We start from the raw sequence: 20,713 nt of genomic DNA, 5'->3' as shown, positions 1-20,713 counted from the left end.
TCCAGTCACCCACGTTCTGTATGGAAAACAAGTTCTTAAAATAAATTAATCCCATTACAAACGCCTTACATATTATTCATGCACTTCCAGATTATAAAATAGGAGGGTCGGTAGGAGGATTAAGAGAGGATGCAGCCTAACCTGCAGTAATACTGCGATCGATGTTTTATAATTAAACATATATGTGTGTGTGTGTGTGTGTGTGTCTGTGTATCTATTTCTATTTAAAAGAAGCTTTGAAAGGAGCACAGAGGGCAATCAGACCGTAGGACGATGCTCCTGGGCTTTAGGGAATACTTTTGTATTGTCAAATAATCTCTATTCATAATTTTGTAGGCTCTCCTTCACCCTTCAAGCTGACAATTTCTGCAACTCTTAAAAGCACCCCAGCAGAGATGCATCCTCCAGATAAAATGCTCTGATCTTCGCTGGACTGGCACAGCACTTCAGCCTCTCTCAGACATTATTTTAGCGTGGTGTAGAAGGGTAATTATTTCTTTATTTTGGCCACAAGACACAAACATTTAGCAATCACTCAAGCCTTTCTGAGCTGGAATTTAACCTTAGCCCATGCGATGATTTCCTGCCCTGCACTGAACTAATAATGGGCGGGCTGCTGCTTTAAAATATGGCAATAATGATAGTCTATAGATACTGCCTTTATTGGGGTGTTGCTGGCAAGGAAGCCCTCTGACTCTGTCACAAGTGCTGAACGCAGATTGCAATTAGATTAACCCCCACCCCCGACTCCCTCCCAGCTAAAGTCTCCTTTGCTCCATTTGCAACTTGGCAAAGAGGCTTTCTCCCCCAGCATCAGGACCAAGCACAGCCCGAGCCCCCCTTTGCAAGGCGCGGCTCCGCCTGGGCACAGGGCGGCCGGGGCTGGGGGATCAGACCCGGCTTCAGGCCGGCTCTTTGGGGGCCAGGTCCCTCCCCACCACTTTCCCGGGAGAGGAAACTTCGGGGCCAGCAGGCTGCTCCTGATGCAAAGCGGGGCTGCTGCCGCCTTCTCCCCGCTGCTTCCCCCTTTGTCAATTGCATCCATCACACGTGAGACACAGACCCCTGCCCCGCCCCTGCCCGGGGGGCTTCCCTCCTCCACCACCTACTTTCTAATCACGTGAGCTCGTCCCCCCGCTTCCGGTTTGTGGGGTCGCAGGGGCTGGGAGCAAGGGGCTATTGGCCACATGCAATCGCAAGCCTCGCAGCCGAGGTGTTGCTAAGGGCTCATTAGCATGTGAAAGAGGCTGGGAGTGGGGATCGCCCAGAAGAGCTGTGGCAGAGCCCATCGGGGTGGAGGGGCACGGGTAGCGGGAAGGGGATGAGTTTGCTCCGCTCCGCTCTTGTCAGCAGGGCTGGGATGGGTGCTGGGGATCACTTAGCACCCGGGTTCATTTTAGGGAGATTCAGTAGCATGTGGGTTAGCTAGGCCCTGGAGGACTTTTGCCTTATTCTGAAATTTTTATCAATAATGTCTTTATGAGAAACTTGAGGCAGAGGATGGCAGGAGAATCTCTCTCGCTTTTTGCAGCAACAAAGGACAAGTCATTTGGAAAGCAAGACTCTCTCTTTTTTTTTTTGCCTTTAATTCTCTGTGACCCACCCCAGGATGGATATGCTGGGCTGCAGAGAGGATTTCATTTGTGCTACTGTCAAGGGGTTTTCATTTTCATCTCGTGAATTTAGTTTTAGTCACAAGTAGCAAAGGTGTGATCTCTGCTGTTGCTGCATACGCATCCCTATCGGTTGGCTTGTTGTGCAAACTTTATGGCTGTTTGGAAAATAAGGGGAGGGGAATTAGAGGGACAATTTGCATATTAAGATGCCTGTAATCAAGCACCTCCATGCGTAATTAGCTCTTCCAGGCCACCTGTGGACTGAGGAAAAATAGCTAGCATTTTAAAACAGGGGAACATGTTTTAAAGAACACTAGTTAGATTTCGAAAAAGCCCTGGTCGTGGAGGACCCCAGGGGCATATCTTATATGTTCTTGAAAGGTGTTAAGCCTTTACTGCACCAGTGATTAAAAACTTATTAGCCGATGCCTTTAAAATGTGGATTTTCCCCCTGTAGTCTGGACAGGGTCTGAATATGGGGAACTAAACATGATGTACTGAATTAGTGGCCAAACGTGAACATTTAGCTTCCCTTCCATCTGCTGTCATCCCTCACTGTAGAACTGGGTTACTGCTGAGCACTGGAGGGCAGAAGTGGAGAGAGGAATACAATGGGGCAATGCTGCTGGAAACTGTGAGATCCCCTTAGGTCCCAGTTTATTTTCAAGCAGAAATCTCAGCTGATCAGGCTATGGTAGGTCCCCCCAAGTGAGAGGACTGGGGCTTTTTGTGCAGCCACCTGTGGGACTAAGGGGACGAGGAAAGGAGCCATTTTGGAGTGGTTTCTCCGGTGAGGAGATGAGTAGGAAGTTGTACAACCTTCTGAGGCCTCAAGTGGGTCCCCCTTCCTTCATGCAAATCCCAAAGCTGTGTGGGTTCCAGCTTAGAGAGCCAAACCTCTTTTCCCTTTTCTGCAGCAGGGGTTTTGGAGAATAGTCTCCTATTTGCTGCTGGGGTACTTCAGAAGAAACTTCTGCAATTAGCAATCACAACTTTTAGGCCCGTCTGCTGGGTAGGATCTGAGCCAAAGGCAAGAGTTGCCTGCCTTTATTTAAGGTTGCTATCTGTAGGCATTTCTAACATGCTGATCCCTATAATACTTGATCTGCTGTGAGTTTTTCCATGTAGAAGGCAAACCTTTCTCATATGTTTTCGTTAATTTTATCATTTATAAAATCACTTGTGCGCTAGCTTAGCATTGCTTAACTTATGCTTGCAATATCTGACTCTCCATAGAGAAGAATCAGCTTTCAACCTTTTGCAGGATACAAACTGCTCCTCTTGCTAAATAAGGAAGAGACAGTGACTTTGAGAGTGGGATGATGTAATTTTAGGTAGGTGGGTGAGGATGCTTGCTTAGGATTTGTTGTCTGGCATAATGAGCTGTAGTTGTTCTTTCTACTCTTGTGGGATTGATGCTGAACTTTGGGCACATTTCTTGGCTGAGTTGGTGGTTATTAAAATTCGCTGCTCACTTTTGTGTATAGTTTGTTGTTTACTTTGTTAAATTTTTAAAAACTTGTTAGAATGCTATTGAACACAGATTCAACAGTGTTTAGGCCTGAAAATAAAGATGCATTAGAAAGATGCCTATTATGCTTCAGAATTATTAATTGACATTTTTATGATGAATAATTAATCATTTGAATAATTTTCGTATCTCTGATCTGAACACATATTTGCATATCTAATGTCTGACTTTAAATGTGTTTTCTTTTTTTTTGTTAGTTGCATTCTCCCAGGACAAAGACACGAAGTAAGTAACATCCTAATGTAAAACTTTTTCTGTTTGCAGTTGTGAAAGTGCCCGTATTGAAATGTAAGTTTCTATCTAGATACGAAGCTGTCAACATTCTGCACATGCCATATATATGCTTATAGAAAAGCACATGCCTGGTTGATAAGAATACATTTAGGCTACACTGTCTTAAGCACAGTGGTAATATTTGCCGCAATGTATGCCTTACTTTCTATTGCCTGACATTCACAGATTATTTGACTGAGGAAACCATAGAGGAAAAAGCAATGTTCTGTTTGTTGCTTGTATGATTTTTTAATAACAAGACCAAACCTACTTTTAATTTGAGGTGTTTAAAACATCAACATGTTGCTTTTATTTTCATTGTCTCAAGAACATATCTAGAAGGAATAGATGATATCATTAATTGCTGTATTTTTACAGGCATAAACTGTAAGCTTTAAGAAAAAATCCCAGTCTATAATTAGCAGTTATATGAGCAATGGCATAAGCTATATATCAGTTGTAAGTTGTTTAAAAAATAGGTGCAAATGATGGTGTTGTGTAATGTGTAGTGCCCTGGCTTTCAGTTGGTATGTAAAAGGAACACAGTTCACCCTCACAGGGAACAGAAAGGAGGAAGGAGCAGCAAGTCAAAACAAGTACCAACGAGATTTAAAAAAGAATAAAAGGGCCAGGTTGTCTCTCTTTGACCTTTCATTATTACAGTATCTATGGGCACTTGCACACATGCAGGGTGTAAATTCAGTACATTGGAGCAGACTTGATTAATTGACTTTGCTGGAGCATGGAAATTAATGCGCTCCACCAGCCTCCAATGTCACATGTATTAGTGTCCCCGCCCTGAAAAATGGCGAAGGGGCACTTTGAACTGAAGCTCATTGACTAAGCTTTAATTCAAAGTGTCCCGCCACCATTTTTTTAGTGTGGGGATGCTGATGCACATGACAATTGGGTGCTTTTAATTAGTTCGGCTCGCTAATTAAAGCACCCCCCTCACCTCCCTGTTTATGTATGACTTAGATTTCTATGGACACAGCATCTGCTTATACCCTCTTTGAATTTATCTTATTGATTACTGTGGTCAAGAAAGAATTAAAAAAAATAGTATTTAGTGTTGCATTTAAATATAATGCTCAGATGCAGGCATAGCAGGGATTTTAAGTATGGAATGTTGGTTTCTAGTTGTGATACTTGATATTTCTCAAGCATCATTCCTTAAATAGATGTAATAGTATTTTATAAATTGTAGGTTGAAGAAATTACATCAAAATGAAAGTGGTGGGATATATTGCATGATAGAAATGACCCTAAGCAACTGTAAAGATTATAAAGGAGATGTAACATTTCCTTTGAAACATCTGGAGAGTGAAACTTAAAGACATTATTTTTTCCTACTTTGCAGTAAAAAGTACAATTGTCTATATAATAATTTTTATGGTGGAAATATATTATATAGACTGTGGTAATCTTACTGGTAATATCTGACAGAGATACTGTATAAAGAAACAAATGTAGTTCTCAGAACAGGCTGAAGTTATATTGAATGGGATGTTTAGCAGTTGCATATGCTTAGTGATAACAGATTTTTTTGCTGGGGTTTGAATTTGTAATAGCAGAGTGGTAAACTTGAGCAAGACTTGCAGCAGGAAGGGGCAACCTTTGAGTTCTGTGCCAAGAACTTCCATTTGCTTTGGCTTTCGAAGTCACAGCTATTTGCATTAAAATCATTATGATTTAGACTTTCCTCTTTTAGGAATTGCAGGTGTCCTGAAGCTACAAGGAGGTTTAAATAGTCTCCCTGGAGCTGAGTAAAGCTGATTTTACCAACTGAAAACAAAAGCTGAAGCTAGACTGGGCCACTTTTTCATTATCTCGTTTCCCAAAAGGAAGCACTTCTGGGCTAGATCCTTAAAGGTATTCAGAATTTGCAACACCACGTTCCTAGGCTCCTTCCTTAGTGGAATCCTCAGCCCTTAGTTAGATGTCCAAACTCTCCATACAATGCATGGAGTAAATTTGGCACCTCAGAAACAACATGACCAGGAAGCACCTAAATTAGGCAGGAGTGAAATTAAGAGAGAAATCTGGGATTTGATCAGAGATAGGAACTGATTCCTGGTGAGGCAGGTGCTACCTGCTCCTCATTCTTAAACGGTAGACCCTGTCTAGAAGCTAGGAGACTAAGCCAGGGTTTTCCGCTTGTGAAAAACAAGAGATCTAGTCCCATCCCAGAATACTGCTAGTTTAGAGCACTTGGCATTTTCCTGAGGAGTGGGAGACCTGGGCTTAAAGCCCTGCTTTACATATTTGCAGCAGGGATTTGAACCCATATCCTCAGGGCAGTGCTCTACCTTCTGGAACATGAACCCATATGGCACACTGGCTTGTGTCTGAGATATACTCTCAGCTTGAGACTTCTGTGGTTGCAGTTTGAACTAAGGTTGTGGAGTAGTGCGAGCATTTAAGTGGCTTTTCATCCACCAGTAGAAATGTAGATGCCTAAGGTGCTAGACAACAGTTTAATAGTGGGTTTGAGGATGTAATTTGCACCCAATTGATGGATGTAGGCTATTGAGAGCCTAAGAACCTCTGAGAAGTTAAGCATTAGAGTTGGATTCAGGGGGTGCGTCTACTCGAGACGTTTACTGCGGAGCTGACTTATTAGCTTTGCAGTAAAGTGTCAGAGTCTACACGTACGGTGCTATTAGGTTGGAGTAAACTAATTAACTCCACTGTAGGATAGTGCTGCCCAACACAAGTACTATCCAATGGCGTAGGTATTTACTCCTCCGCAATGCATGCTGGCTAGCGCACGCTGTAGCACCCCTGTGCTCTAGCCAGCTCCTCTGCAGCACGTTGAGCCATGGGGCCCCCTACCAGCGAGGGCTGCTTTGCCCTGGCTCAACGTGCTGTGGTCCTAGGTGCACATGTAAATGCTGTGCCCAGGAGCAATAAACTCTGGCATGAACTATGCTGGAGTTTATTGTGTCAAATTATTTTCAAATGTAGACCCACCCAGGGAGACTTTGATTCTTTATATTACGCAAGTTGTTTTTTTCTCCCTGCACTTATGAGTTGAGGGCTAGAAAACTCATTTAAAAGAATGAAGTCTGAGATTCTGGAGTTCAGTTTTGAGCAAGACAAATTCTGTGGCTGCAGAACTGTAGAGTAAGTGAGGTCTTGACTAAACCACGCTTCTGGGAATCTAGTTTGAAGTGGCTTGCTACCCCTGTTCTGCTCTGGGCCTGATCCTCTTTTTGGACTATAAGAGCCCAGGTGCGACTTCTGGTCCTTGTCCACCAGATGCCTACATCCCTCACTAGCATAGGTGGTAGGTTTGGGGATACAGCCTTGCCCTTCAATGAAAAACCACAATACTTGAAAAATGAAATTTTTAATTTTTGTAGAAATGCCCTTTTTCTCCAAAATTGTCATGATGAAAAGTTTCCATCACCATCTAATATTCTGAGAAAGGGAAGGATAACTCTATTTAGATGCACATTCCACCAAAGAGAACAGTCCTCCCAGCTACAAAGCACTACTTGAGCATCAAAGGTCTAAAAGACTTTTTAGTTGCACATCTGTATTCAAAATGGTAGGCACATTCTCTTGGCCTGGGTGTTAATAGAAGCCTTGCCAGTTCTTATGCTTGTTTCCCTGAACTTACCAATGTTACCTGAAGTTTGTCTCTGTACTGAGACTCAGCCCGACGGCCCTTCTCCAAAGCCCAAGTCTTATTCAGACACTGGGCCGTTAGAGCTCTAAGAAAACTGTCTTTTTTTAGGAAAATTTTTGCTTAATTCTCCTTCTCACTCTAGCTCTCAATGTTTGCTATAAGACTGTTTCTCCAGAAATAATCGGTCTCTCTGTGCCCTTTATTCCATAGGGGAGGGGGGGGGAGGAGGGCGTGATCTTGTGTGTTTAAAGATGCCATTATTTTTACAATTATCATTTGAACACAGAAATACTGTTCTGTTTATGTACACTCAGACCAACACTGCTGGGTATATCACTTAAACATTGCTGCATGCATCATCCAAACTATTTTCCAACCTTACCACTGCTTTTAATGCACATCAACTCTCTTGCTTTAAATCACTGACAAGAATGTCAAAACTGCTGTGTCAGAACAACTGCTCCTTTTTTCTTGCACTCTGACAAGCATCCTTCAACCAGAAACCCTATGAAAATGACTATTTTTATTCTTTTAAAAAAATTTAGACTTGATTCCATTGATAGCTCGGATGTTGATGTATTTCTCTTTGTTTTGGCCAGCGTGGAAATGTGAGTGAGGTGAAACATAGGTGTAAAGGAATATAGACGTCGTATGCTTCATCTCCAGCCAGACTCATCCCAAGGAAAAAACGACTAAAGATAGCTTTTACTTTCCTGATCTTATTCTGGTGGTTAGCCTCCAGTATAATTTAGGCAGATGCTTCAAGTTGTGGTAGTGCTGGTCAGGCACTAGCACCCTACACTATGATCGCGCCCTAATACATCTCTCCTTGCCCCAGCCTCATCTCTGGCACATTCTCTATTGCTAGAATTTGCTTGGCAGCCCAAGTAAGGCTATTTTTGACTGCCCTATGTAGCATTTGTGTTGAGAGCACTTTCTTCTGATTGGCCAAGGGGCTTGTGTGGCCGAAGGATGGTGTTAAGGTAGGAGACTGCCATTGTCTGTTTCTTTTAAATCCCCTGTTTCAGCAGGGCGGCCTACCACATTTGGCTGAAGATGCTGAGGTGCAAGAACGGGCAACTGAAGCACTCCAGAATCCACACACCACCTTTAAAATTGTGGACATGCCAGAAATCACAACCTCGGCTAAACAATAAGGACAAAATAAAGCTGAATTTTTTTGTATCTCAATGTTCCAGTCTTGGGGTGCACTTAGACAATATTTTTCAGGTTTTTTCCTGCAGTGGAAAGGAGTAAAAATTGCTTTCTTAAAAAATAAAATAAAAATGAGGTCCTTATATGGTCCCCTGACTCCAGGAGCTGTGACTTTGAGAGCAACCTCCACCACTCTCCCAAACGAAGAAACTGAAAAAAAAAGATAGTGGAACTGGCCATATGGATAGTCTCTCATATTTAATACAGCAACTCAGGATGTTTCTTTCACATCTGTTTATTCAGTATCTTTCACCAATACTGAACTAAATACTCACACTAGCTTTATAGAAAGTCATTTCTTTTTACTTAAAGACCCTTTTTTTCTTTTTCATGAAAATATCGTACCAAAAAAGGCAGACTGTCGATGAGATTATGATGAGCGATGAAGAAAGAGAGAGATATTGAGAAGAAACAATGGCAGCTTTTGACATTAGGTAGGGCATCAGTGGGCAGTGAAGGTTTACTTGCTGCTTAATTCATGGGATAGAGTTTAGGAGGTAAGAAGCAACATAAGAAGGAATATGATTGAAGAACGTGATGCTTTTCTCTACTGAAAATATGATATCTGAGAGAGCGTCAGAGGTTGGTGTTAGAGGATGAAGACCTGGCTAGTGAGATGAATGGTGGGAGTGGTATGTTGTTGAAGATGATATTGATTTTTACAGAGGAGAAGACTGCTTCTTTTGGGTACTAGGAGCTGAGAAGGGAGGTGCACAGAGTAGAGACTGAAAACATGATAAATATTTGTTCTCATTATCAGGCATTTCTATGAAACCAGTTGTTACTGGAATCACCATTTAAGTTATATTGAATATTCAAATAAGCAGAATGTGAGGAAAGCTAAGTCTAATTATATGTTTCATGCCATTTACAGTGGTTTCCAGGGGATTTTCTTTTAATAAAAGTGCAGTGCATCAAAAAGAGTAAATCTTACGATTTTGTTACTTACAAATCAGCTTCTGCTGTCTAAAGCTGACCAGCTTATCCTTCATTTTAAACTCTCCCATTCATCCAAGTATGCACGCAAAGTACTGATACTTCTGAGAGTTATATTCAGGTATCAAGTATACAACATCTTATTCTCCTTACCTACCAAACAACTTGATCAAAAGAAAAGCATTCTACAATCTCCAGATTGCCTTTTTAAAATTAACATATTAGGAGTTGTTAAGATATTTGTCTAATAAGAGGTAGAAGGAGTGCCTCAGTCCTTTCCACCTTTCCTTGAAGTGCTCAAATCTGCTATAGAGTATAGAAGAATATGTTGTTATAATAATACATGACTGTTTCAGCAAGCAAAAAGTAAGTCGGTGGAGCCCCAGCTCTGCCATGTACAGAATCTGTACACACACTCTGAACACCCATTCCTGTGGCTAGACCTTATTTGTAGCATTTGCAATAGCACAACATGCACTACTGCCTACACTTGCTGCCCAAGTTTCAGAGTGCCTAGAGCAGTGGTTCTCAAACTTGTAAGACTCAAGGCACTCCTGGGAAAATGCCAGCTCTTAGCTCTCAGTCATTTCTTGACTACGGAAAAATACTAGAGCAATTCTTCTGTTGCAAAGAACTCAGAAAGACCACAACCAGTCATAATGTTTTCAACACTATGGATTCCTATTTAAAATCTCTGGGTTTATCTTGTGAATCGTGTAGGTGTTTGCACACCTAGTACTGGCCCGGTGGCATTCTTGAAAGCGGGGGGGTTGGAGGGTGGCAACCTTTCCATTATGCATGCCACAAATTAGCCCTGTGCTGTCTGGAAGTGCCACTCTGATCCCCTTCCTCTGCTTGATTTGTTGCTCTGGTTTTTGCTCCTTGCCGAGTCTGTTGGCTGCTTTCTTCTTTCTTACTGTGCTCCCTGCCTAATCTGCTGTTCTGCTTTTTCCTCCCTGATCAATCTTCCACTGTGCTGCCTGTCCCCTCCCTGATCTGCTGCTGAAGTACCCTGTTGAGAATCACTGACCTAGAGTTATCTCTAGCCAAATCACTTTTTCTTTGGTCAAAAGGGAACCAATTGGTTTTATGTTCTGTTTGGAGTCAGTAAGATCCACCAGCACTTCCACTGCATCATCATGAAGATTTCAAACACTTGCTAATACGATGATGCAGAGTCTTCATCCTTCTGCAAAGACCTAGAGTTGTCATCTTGCATGTATCTCTGCTTCACACTCTTTCTTCATGTTTCGTTCTTTAAAAAATGGTCAGCAGCTTGTTTATCTTAAAAATATAAAATCTTTTGCTAATTCTTTTTAATCCCCCACCCCACCATGTTGGTTGCATTTAGAATTGGTCTGCTCCTTTCTGACTCCAGATTATTTAGGGATTGATTTTTTTCATGCTTACAGTGCACTGTATCAATCCTCAGTAACTCAACCTGCAGCTAATATTTACTTCATTATATCATTTACAGGAGACGGAACGTAGCCCTTCTGACTTTATATTACTTATCTAACTAAGGATTGCTGGATGGAGTCTAAAGCTCATGAACTGGGACTTCAAGCTTACCCTTCATATTGAAGATGGAGGAAAAGGTTGAATATATACTGTTCAATATTCATCCTCTTTTAACTTTGGTTGAATCAGTAGAGTTAGTTGGAGGAGAAATTGGGGCATGCATTATGCTGTGACAGTTAAAATATTACTTATGAGAGTATGGAGGAAGAAAAAGGATGAAGCCTGAGAGAGTGTCTTGTAAGTATGATTGATTGAATCAATGCAGGCATGATGTGGACATGAGCTGAGCAAGATTTACTGAGGTCTTAAGATTTGAATTGCAGCAGTCCTTGCCATTCCAGCTTGGGCCTCTTTCCTAAGCAGACACTTCCAGTTGTGCCAAACTGTATGATTGTTTTGTGATATGGATAAATGTATGCTAGGGACCAAATTAAGGACACGAAACTCAATTTTCTTAAGACATGTGCCAGATTTTTGTATTGCAGCTGTCCAGAGGTGAAAGGCTAATGAGGACATAAGGAATTCCTGGACGGGAAAGGGACACTTGGCCCAACAAGCCTGTCCCCCTTCAAGTTTATTACAACACACCTCCCGGTGTTGTCAATATATCCTCTAACCCTGTCTGCCTATATAAACATGTCTGGCTATCTCTTAAATTCATTAATAGTTTGGTTCACTCTGTGGTTTTATTTGACATAATGCCTACTATGCTATGAATCACACAGTTCTTCATGAATTTGCTGTTTATTCTTAGATTCCTAAGTTTAATTGGCATACTCTGGTCCCTGATTTTTTTTTTTTTTTTTTTAACTCATCAGTGTCAACATTGTTATCTTCTTAGTGCCATTTCTTCAGTCACTGTCTTAACTGTGAACATGTTCATATTGTCTCCTTTAAAAGTTTCCAATATTAGGTTCTGTCTTCACAGGAAAACATGATGATTGCCTGATATCTTACCATTATTTGGATTACTGAAGTTCTTCTGTAAAAAGTGGTGAAACTGGAGTGCTGGAGATCTCTCGTGTCACTTGTGCAGTGACAATGTCTGCTTTTTTGACTGACATTCTGTTCCTCTGCTGATGTCTTTATACCACACTTTATTGACACAGTTTGACACTGCCTCAGCAATTGATGTTTAGCAGAGGACATGCCATTTTTGAGGTAGAATAAAACTTTCAGAACCCAGATTAACTTAAAGTAAGAACCTTCAAGGATCTGGAAATGCCTTTGAAAGCCAACTGGGGAAAGGCTCTCTCCACTTGGGTTTACAACAGTCTAATAAAAGTCTAGCTCCGAGAACAGAGCTGTATGAATTTACAACCGGTCCCTCATTTATAATAAAAAGGGACTATATCTCTTTAAATTTTGTGCTAATAAACTGAAGAAGTAATTAGCATACAGATACATCCCTCTGACAGCAGACTTTTAAAAAAACTGATATTTCTTCTTTGCAGCTGTGTGAGGCAACCCAAAGAGGAATGAAGTTAAAAGTTTGAAGAACATCATGAGAAAAAAAAAACAAACCTGAGCCGCAAATAAATATGCAGTGTCGAGATTTCTTACGACTACCAGTTAACAAAACCAGAAAGACTATGCCTGGTGAGATATGCATGCGAAGCAGAGAAAGTAGATTGCCACATTGCGAGATGGAGAAAAGGTTCCAAGTTTTCAGTGTCCAATAGTGTGTTGAAATCCAGAAAATCATTATGCTTATAATTGTTTGTGAAACCGCTCTGTGCCATTTGTATAGGAGATAAATGCACTCAAATAATAAAAAAGGTTTAAATTTGGGGAATAAAAGGAGACAACATTTAATGGAAACTGTTTAAGAGAGGAAAGTCAGCATCCAGATGGGAAACAGTGAGGCCTTATTCAGCACCTAAAGTGATGGCGTAGGTTGTACCGGGAACTGTGAGAGACAGAGCCAGACACACAGGGAAGAAAAAAACCTGTTAACTAGTATCAGCCAGTTGAGAGAGCAGAATTTAGACTAAGGACAATTCATGAGTATGCACTGACTTTAGATGGCTTGATCCAGTGTATAATGTATGTCTGCAAGGTGTAGAAGATTTCCAGCTCAAATTGGGGCTCTACAGTTAGTGAGAGAGAAACCAGCAAAATACGCCTAAAAGAACGGACTTGAACCTTCAGGTTTGGTTTTGGTAGATTTATTCAGACATCAGGCTCTAGGAACAGGGGAAGTAAAAGACATTTTCAGTGGCATTTGTTGACAAAACTGTAAATACCTATAGCTTAAATCCTTAGATTTTAGTGAGAGTTTGCAGTCATGGTCTAAATGTGAGGTTTCTTCTGGGAACTGGTAAAAGCAAAACAATGTTAAGTTGGTGTAGTGGTAACCACTGTGCTGTATTGGAGCCTTTCACTGTTGTGCTGCTTCCTGTGTTAATATAAGGAAATGATTGATAAAAATATGCATAAGAAAAAGTGAGTTCTCATAGCTTTGACTAATACTTATGAAGGCAAATCCTGATCTTGCTCTTGGAAGACGGTCCACTGAAATTGGTGTAGTACATATTCAGCAAGACCAACAAACTTTGATCCATAGTTTAAACAAGCTATTTGAAGCAGCTGGGAGAGAACCTGGATTTGAAAATGGAAAAAACTATCTATGTTCAAGGCCAACTCTTAACTGATGCAAAATTTAATTTAAATTTGAAGGCTGAGAGCACACAACACGCCCTTAATGAAACCAAGCAAACTTCAGTGCAGTTACCCTGAGCAACAAAGCAATCATTAAAGAATTTGAGTGAAATAAAATAGTCAACGGTCCAGATGCTGGTCTTCATTATACTGTTGGAAAGCTAAAGGAGGTCCATTCAGACCCGGGCAGTTGCTCCAGATTTATACAGGAATTATTTCTATCAGAAACTGGAACAAATATCCGGGTTCCTGCTTGGGAGGCTGGACTTCATATCTGGACGTTCTGAAGTTTCAGGTCACTGAAGTTGAGACGTTGGAGGGGTGATGAGGAATATTCCGAAAAGCTTATAAATGACTTTGACCAGAATCATGAAGATGTTTTAGGTATCTAGGGCTAATCTACAAAGAGAGCTTTGAATCAGCATTGCGGCACCTAACTTGTAGGTGCTGAGCTGCCTCCTGGAATCTACAGCCCTGAGTTAGGTCCTAGGCTCCCCAGACAATATATAAAGAGGGTCAGGTTCCTAAGATGACTTCTTCACTAGCACGTTTTGCTTGAATACTATGTCAGTTAAGAGTGTGAAAAAGACACTTCTCCCTCAAGCTGCTGTGTCTATGTCAGCAAGACCTCTGTTATAGGAACACCTAAGGTGTTAGAAGAGTATTTTTGTTGGCTTAGCTTACATCATTTGGAGAAGAAATGTAGCTGTGCTGGAAGAAAGAGGACTCCTGCCATGATATGCCTCATCTCTGCTAGCTGGCTCTGCTGGTATAGCTATAGAAACAGACTATAATATAAATGTATCCTAAGAATGGGATCTACAAAAGTCAGCAGGAGCTGGTAAGTTAGATGATGGCAAACACTAAGAAGGTTGTGCCTTTAGCCCTGGCACTTTTTAAGACTTGGGCACTTTACCGTGGGAAACCAGGAAACATTTATCTCCAACTGGAGTTCATGAAGCTTCTCCTTAAGTAAGGTGTTTATACAGTCTTTTCTTATAGAAAGAGGGGAGGGAGGAGAGTGGACACACCACTTCCCTTCCCTTCAAGTTAGTCACTTGCTTAGTAATGAAAGCACTCACCAGGTCCTGGGAGACCCAAATTACATTTCATCTTTGACCTTAGGAGATTTGAGCCTGTGTTTCCCAACTTGCAAGAGTTGGATGGAATCTAATTTAAAATAGGAAGTTACATCTGATGCTTTATTTCTGGCTTCAAGACTTCTGTTTGTATGAAGATATTCTGTACAGGTTATTGTGTGTTGTGACAAACTGGTTGATAGTTTAGAAATTGCATGAACTACTGAAAATGATTATCATATTTATCTGACCACTATCTAACAATAATGTATGGGGTGTGGAGGGGGGAAGAAATAAAATATGGTGAGGAGTTCACATGGTCTGAAATATTCTAACTCGTGTGTGTGTATGTGTCTATTCACTCACACACGTACTCTTTAAAATACAAGAAAAGCTATATGGACATGTGCAGATGTTACACTTCGATTGACCTAACTAAGGTTAGGACCTAATTACGGTTAGGTCAATCTAAGTGTCGAACTGTACACATCTGGGGAGTTTAGATCGGGTGAAAAATGGCTGGCCTAATCTAATTTACTTCACCTAAGGAGGTGCATTATGTAGACTGGATTAACCTGTGCCTAACCAAGTGTGTACACATTTGGAGCACAGCTCTGGGACTGTGCTTTTTCTAGCTCCCTCCCTCCCTCCCTCATCCCTGATTCCCCCCCACCCCACCCCTGAATGGACAACTCCCCTATCCTCCCCACACACCCACCAACCCTGCACCCCTTCCCCACCGACCCAGTAGCCCTCCCCACCCCCCACCCCCCAGTCCTTCCTGCCTCTCACCTGACCCTGACTTACAGTGCATTCCTGGCAAGGGTCCTGGCACTGATGAATGTGTGCAGAATTGGGGACCAGATCTACAATCGTAGATTGGGTCCCATGAATTTATGTGCATGTGCCCTATGGGTCTGCATTGGATCTTGCTTGCTTATCTGAAACATACCTTATCACACTTTCACTATAACTTTGCATTCTTGGTATAGTGTTTGTTTCGTGTTTCACATGTCTAGCCTGGTCTATAACCTTTTAAATTTGGAGGTGAGTTTAGACTTTTATGATCTCTTTTTCAGTTCTTAACATCATCTGAATCAATTCAATAAAGGATAATTTCTCGTCTTTTCTGTTCCTCTTTTCCTTTCTGTTCTCTTAATTTGGTTTTCCATACCTCTCTTTTTCCTCCCATTTGTGTGTGGGCCTTTGTCTTCTGTTTATACCTCTCCCCTCTCTTGCTCACATTTGTTTTCTCAACACTTGTTGATCACATATGAGATCAGTTTTTGTCACTGTCCTCACCGTGGAGGAAAATGTTTGCTTTATCAGGTCCATGCTCTAGCACAGCAGCATGATCCCGTTGATGCTGATGATGCATTTTGACAGTGTTTGGGATCTTGCCTTTATAATGCATGTTAAGCAGTAGTTGCTAGCACCTCTGTTATTTTTGTGTCGGCGTATTTGGTATCTTACCTTTGATATTCTGCTTTAACTGTTTTGCAAAGATTAGAAACAAGACAGGTCTCTAACCTGGCCAGAGCAGTATCTTGCTTTGAGTGGTAATCTTAGTCATTTGGTGATTGCTGTTTTGAGACAGTTATCAGTTCATTAAACTTTGTTATCCTTTGCATGGTGGCCCTGTACCTTGCTGGTAATCTTCAGCGTAGGATTTCATCAAATGCTCTTTTGAAAATCTAAGCATATTGTATATCATCCATAGCATTTTCCTTGTCTACCTTGGCAGGCACAGCTTTGAAGAATTCCAACAAATTATTTGAGCAAGACTTCCTGCTCATAAATCCACATTGGCTGACTCTACCCAAATTAGGCTTTTCAATCTGTTTCCTCACTAAATCCTATAAAACTGTTTCTATCATTTTCTTCACGTCTGTGAATTATGCTATAATCATTTGTTTATATTCTAGCCCTTTTAAAAATATATGTTATATACAGCCAGATTTTTTAAATTATAGTTGAGTATATTAGACTTTCAAACTGTATATATTAAAAATAGACAATTTAAAGCATAGTTAGGGAGATGGATCCTCACTTAGAGTAACCTGGTGTAACTTTATGGACTTCTGTGGAACTAAATTACTGCACACTGGCCAAGCACCTGGCTCATTTGGTATTATGCGTTCTGCGTTCTAGTCCCCAGAAATCAAAGCTGTTGTCAGAGTACTTCTAAAACTATTTAAGGCCTCACTAATGTCTACTCCTGTTTCTTATCAGAAGTTTCAGAATTATCCTTTAGCTCAGTGCTGTTGGAATAACCCTTTAGGAGGTTGAATGTGAAGTTATTTCCTTTCCAAGTTTCTGTCCGCATTCCAACACAGTGATTTGCAGTGGATTGTTCTGCCATCCTGACAGACCAGGCAGTGTCTACTATTGCTAATGTTAGCTTTGTCTGATGACGGCTGGACTGGGAATATATTTTCTGGTTTGGTGAGTCAGGCAGGGTTAGAGTTTGCTGGAGAAGCTTCTGTGTTGCTGCAAAAAATGTCACACTTGTGGCACAGTGGCAACCAGAAATTGCTTCTGCCCCTCGGTCACTGCCCCAGGTGCCCGGCTGTGTTGTTATGCCTCTGCCCGATCCAGTCCCTTTATGAATTGGATCCAGCCCATGGGCTGCAAGTTGCTGACCCCTGGGCAAGACTCTCTACATCCCCACTTCCTGCTACTATGTTGTATCGTAAGTGCATTAGTTTATCTCAAGAACCCAGTCCGTAGAGGAGAATGGGGCTTGAGGGAGCCAGGTAGCTATTGCAAATAATTTGTTGCTGTTTTCAGTGGAAAAGTAAAATCTCTCTCTTTTGTTTCAGATATTTAGGTCAAAATTACTTGGTGTTTTACAAGAACTTTTTGTGAGGAAACATTTATTTGAAAATTCTTGCAAAAATTGTGCAGACTTTGGAGGACCACCATAGCCAACCGGTGTTTTTTATTTATCAAACTTTAAAGCAGAGTATGTTAATGTGAGCACGGCTTCTTTGCAACATTCTGTTTAGTCAAAAGTGATTTATTTGTATGGAAAAACAGTTTTGATGGAAAGTTTTTGACTAGCTATTCTGAATAAGTGTTACTTTCCCAAACTCTGCTAATTTCCGATAGCTAGAAGAGATGGCATTCACAACAGATGGCACATATTAGAAGATACGTTTATTGTCAAAAAAGAAATAGAACCATTTAAAAAATCAGAACTGGGCTTCAAAGTTAACACCCCTTTTTTAAAGAGGTTCATTTAACACATCTCAGAGTTATATCAGGCTTTCTCCATGTTCAGGTAGACACTCTGTTGTGTGTGACCTTTGAAATATGATCTGAAGGTATCTTCTCAGACATAACAGCTAGAGATTTGGGCCTGGATCACATGGGGACTTGGGCATTTAGCCACCATAGTAGAATCCACAGACTAGAGTCAGACACTTAGGATATTAGGTTGCTGTAAAATTAATGGGGAGAATTGCCCACCTCAGAATGAAATCTTTATCTACCAGAATGATGAGTGAGGAGCCACCTAAACTCGCCCATAGCATAGCCTTCATCAGTGCTACGGCAGGCACCTACCTCTAGTGGGATTCATAGACCTCAGCCCTCTTCTGAAGGTAGATGCTTAAGTTTCTGAAATAGAGGGAACAAATGGTAGCAGGACTCTTAGCGCTTAAGGCAGTTGCCAGCCCTGGGTTACTTTCCTGCACTTGGGGCTGTTCCTGTGTATTTTTCATTCTATGGTCACTGGAGAAAAGACAAGGGTGTTTCAGAAACTAATGGCTGCTTATGCTGTATGTCTGTGACAAAGTGGGGAAACTACACAGCAGTGAGGAACAGTGGTGGCATTGTTGAACACACCTAACATTTGGGACTATGTAGAGAAGTGGTGTGGCTCCAGTAAGTGAGTGTTGCACACACAATGGTTTTATTTCAAAATTATTAGTTTCTGAAACACCCTTGTATATCAATAGTCCTTCAAGCAAGGTCTGGAGCCCAGGTCTTCCTGTTAGCTGAATGCTCTTATCATTGGATTAAGTCATGTTCGTATTTCCTCACTCTTTGTAGCCTAAGCCTAACTTTTTTTTATGCAAAGCAGAACAGCTTTGTCAGAAAGGTTGAGAGTACCTACCTGCTAGAGGCCTGTTATTAGATCATTCTCCAAGGAGGTGTGGCCTTCAATCTCCTCCAGCAGATGAGGTAATTGAACCTGATTCTCACCTGTCTTGGGTGAATACTCTAACTCCTGAAATCCTTTTGTGTATGTAATATCCATTGTAGTCAGTGGATCACAATAATAATGCTGAAACTACCACCACCACCACTGTTTTCAATAAAGGTGGCTGCTGCTATGTGGCTGTTGGAGCCTTATCTAGTAGAAAAAGCTTTGAGAAAGGTGGAAGTATGCCTAGTTTGTGGATCCTGTCAGTATAATGTGTTAGGAACCAAACTGCTCAGCACTGTTGAAACTAAGGTGGTTGCTCTTTAGGTACCTGGGAAACGTACATCAAAACCTGAGGTACCTATGGATGGGGGATATCTCTAGGATTAGGTGGCAACTAATTGTAGGTTCTGAGGACCTCAGCTTTGAACTTTGGTATCTAAATCTGGCCTTAGGTCTGTAAAATTGTTTGTGAATCAGGGCTTTAATTATTTCTTTAAACATAATTTCTGGTACACAAGCCTCCAGAAAAGCCTTACCTGTTCAGCAAGCTAGTGCAAGCTTTCTCATCTGAATCCCAACTAGTGCAGGCAGGTGTAAATGAACTTTTCATCTTTATCTGAATCTTAATTTTCAGTTTCCCCACTTTTCCACTGCAGAGCTTCCTCTTGGCCAGAATTTCCAAAATATACCCAACTGTAAAAAAAAAAAAAAAAGAAAAAAAAAAAAGGTGATTTGCATACACACCAAACAGGTTAATATGCTGAAATTTAATTCTCACTTATGAGTTAAAAAATAGGTTTGACTTCCAGGTTTTCTGACATGAAAGGTTAATCCATAAACCCATTTGAGCCATTTACACTAGCCATCTTGCCACAGACATGATTATGGCGGCACTGGGATTTTGTAGACTCTTTCATCTAAGCATTTCAAAGCATTTTATCAACGTTAATGAAACGAGACTGACAAACATCCTTGTCAAGTGGTTATGATCTCAGCTTCACAAATGGGGTAAAATAAAGCTTAGAGTGGTTAAGTGAATTGCTCCAGGTCACCTAGCACTTCAGTGTCAGATGAAAACAGAGTCCTGTTCTTCTAGCACCCGGTCACAGGCCTTAACTGCTAGACTATACCTGCCTCTTGATTATTCCATCCTGTGGCATGTCTGAATGAGAAATCACATCTGAGAGTAGTGGAAGAGATGGAGCTGAGTTAGGAACAGACATTAGAAAGGCCTGAGGTGGAATCGATTTTAATTATGCAGGGTTTTTTAAGTGTCATAGTTTAGATCGGTAGTGAACAGTACACATTCACCCTTTGGTGGGTGGGTGCAAATCTTATACTGGGTTCCACCATTTTTAAACCAGTCTGTGTGCGCCGAGCTTTTGTTTTGTTCTGGGTATAGACCAGTTTTGTGTACTGAACTTCTGTTCTGTTATGGGTATAGACCAGTTTCTGATCCCTTATATTGGTAAAAGTGTAAGGTCTATTCCTTGTCCTGATCTTTTATTCCTTTTGTGTATGTAATATGCATTGTAGTCAATGGACTACAATAACCACACCACAACTATGAAACCATGATCAGAGCTCCAGGATCAGGATAATCCTTAAACACATCCATTCCTCCCTAGTACACTTGTGTCGGATCCTCACTATTGTTTGTTAGGGGACCAATTTTCTTTGTCCTGTGAAAAATCTTATATTATTACTGGGCATATTCTCTTTGAGTTGAATATTCAGAATTTCTTTTTTTTTCTCCAATGACAGTTTTGATTTGGATCTCCTTACTCTATTACTCTCCTACTCTTTTTCTTGATTAGAATGCTATCTGTGATTCACCTCTTACCTTATAAAGATTTGGGGTAGCATGTCCTCTCCAACACCAACTTTAAAGTTATTTATACGTTACGTTTCCAGGCATTGGGAAGCACTATTGGCTGTTCAATAAACTAATAACATTACCACTAGAAACAAGCTGCCTGAGTTTCCATGTGGTTATTATCCCAATCCATATCCGAGTAATTAAATTCTTCCATTATCAAATTCTGGCCTTCTTTATCAGACTTCCCTTGATCAGTAATTTGTTGTCCTAATCTG

The 20,713-nt window shown here is 41.0% G+C and overlaps 1 long non-coding RNA gene across 1 annotated transcript in view; it reads left to right on the top strand.

Moving 5' to 3' along the window:
• The window catches only part of LOC106738171 (uncharacterized), a 64,397-nt gene that overhangs the window by 5,278 nt on the left and 38,406 nt on the right, over positions 1–20,713 (top strand). The window contains exons 3-7 of the long non-coding RNA XR_009462126.1: positions 337–486; positions 3,345–3,372; positions 10,683–10,803; positions 11,655–11,887; positions 12,181–12,325. This is a non-coding gene — a long non-coding RNA (uncharacterized LOC106738171). The remainder of the gene's footprint in view (positions 1–336; positions 487–3,344; positions 3,373–10,682; positions 10,804–11,654; positions 11,888–12,180; positions 12,326–20,713) is intronic.

This window comes from Alligator mississippiensis, chromosome 4, assembly GCF_030867095.1.
Source record: "Alligator mississippiensis isolate rAllMis1 chromosome 4, rAllMis1, whole genome shotgun sequence".
NCBI lineage: Eukaryota > Metazoa > Chordata > Crocodylia > Alligatoridae > Alligator > Alligator mississippiensis.
The sequence above is the reverse complement of the archived record's forward strand: the minus strand, read 5'-3'. Positions and strand labels throughout refer to the sequence as shown.